Source organism: Mandrillus leucophaeus, unplaced genomic scaffold (genome assembly GCF_000951045.1).
Source record: "Mandrillus leucophaeus isolate KB7577 unplaced genomic scaffold, Mleu.le_1.0 Scaffold324, whole genome shotgun sequence".
NCBI lineage: Eukaryota > Metazoa > Chordata > Mammalia > Primates > Cercopithecidae > Mandrillus > Mandrillus leucophaeus.
In genome coordinates this window covers 325,012-326,419 of record NW_012103410.1, presented here as the reverse complement: position 1 = coordinate 326,419, position 1,408 = coordinate 325,012, and positions in this window count along the sequence as shown.

Here is a 1,408-nt window from a genome sequence, read left to right as displayed (position 1 = left end):
CAGCACTTTGGGAGGCCGAGGCAGGCGAATCACGAGGTCAGGAGATCGAGACCATCCTGGCTAACACGGTGAAACCCTATCTCTACTAAAAATACAAAAAAATTGGCCGGGCGTGGTGGCGGGCTCTTGTAGTCCCAGCTACTCGGGAGGTTGAGGCAGGAGAATGGCGTGAACCCGGGAGGCGGAGCTTACAGTGAGCCGAGATCGTGCCGTGCACTCCAGCCTGGGCGACAGAGCAAGACTCCGTCTCAGAAAAAAAAAAAAAAAAAAAAAAAAAAAAAAAGAGTGGAAACGAAAGAATAGGTAGCGGTGTCAAATACTGGAAAGAGGTCGGGCTTCATAAAGTAGGAGCAGAAACCAAGTTGTAGCAGATTGTGGAGCGAATGGAAGTTTAGAAAGAAGAAAGAGTAAATATGAACAATTAAACGTGGCCCCGGACGCGGTGGCTCACTCCTTGTAATACCAGCATTTTGGGAGGCCGAGATGGGCGGATCGCTTGAGACCGGAGTTTGAGACCAGCTTGGGCAACGTAAGGAGACCCTGTATCTACTAAAAATACAAAAATTAGCTGGGTGTGATGGCGCGAGCCTGTGGTCCCAGCTGCTCCGGTGGCTGGGGTGGGAAAATCGCTTGAACCCGGGATGCAAAGCTTCCAGTGATCTGAAATTGCACCAGTGCACTCCAGCCTGGTTGACAGTGAGACCCTGTCTCAAAAAAAAAAAAAAAGAAAGAAAGAAAAAGAAAAGAGAAAGAGAAAGGCACGAAAAGAAGAGAATGGTTGATGCTTAGTAATGGGGGAAGCTTTATTGTTTTTTCAACTATTTTTAAGACAGGAGGAGACAAATTCTGACAAGAATTGAGCTAATAGAAAGAGAGGTGTTAAAAATACAAGAGGATATTGGATAGAGTTGAGATCCTGAGAAGGCAGGATCCAGTGGTTAAGTAAAAGGATTGCAGGACTGTATTTAAGCCTGTGGATGGACACCTCTTTGCATTTTTAAAGGAAGAAGAAAAAGAGTGAATGGATGATGACGAAGTAGAGAAGTATCTGAGGCTGCTACTTCCTAGGAATGGTAGAATTCAAAGTTTTCTGTTATGAGAATCAAATGAGTTAAAGCATACAAAGTTTTAGCATGTAAAGTTAATACATAAAGTTTTATTTAGTTTATAATTTAGTGATTCATAAAATTATTGAGCAACTTTAACTTATCACTGTTATATGATGATCGTGACATACCTAACTAATGTAGAAGACCAGGACTGTAAAATAACCTGTCTTAATTATGTTTCATTCATTTCAAACACACGGTTATGGATTGGAAACACCCCTGTTCTTCTTTGATGTTGTTGTTGTTTTTTTGAGACGGAGTCTCGCTTTGTCTCCCAGGCTGGAGTGCAGTGACGTGAT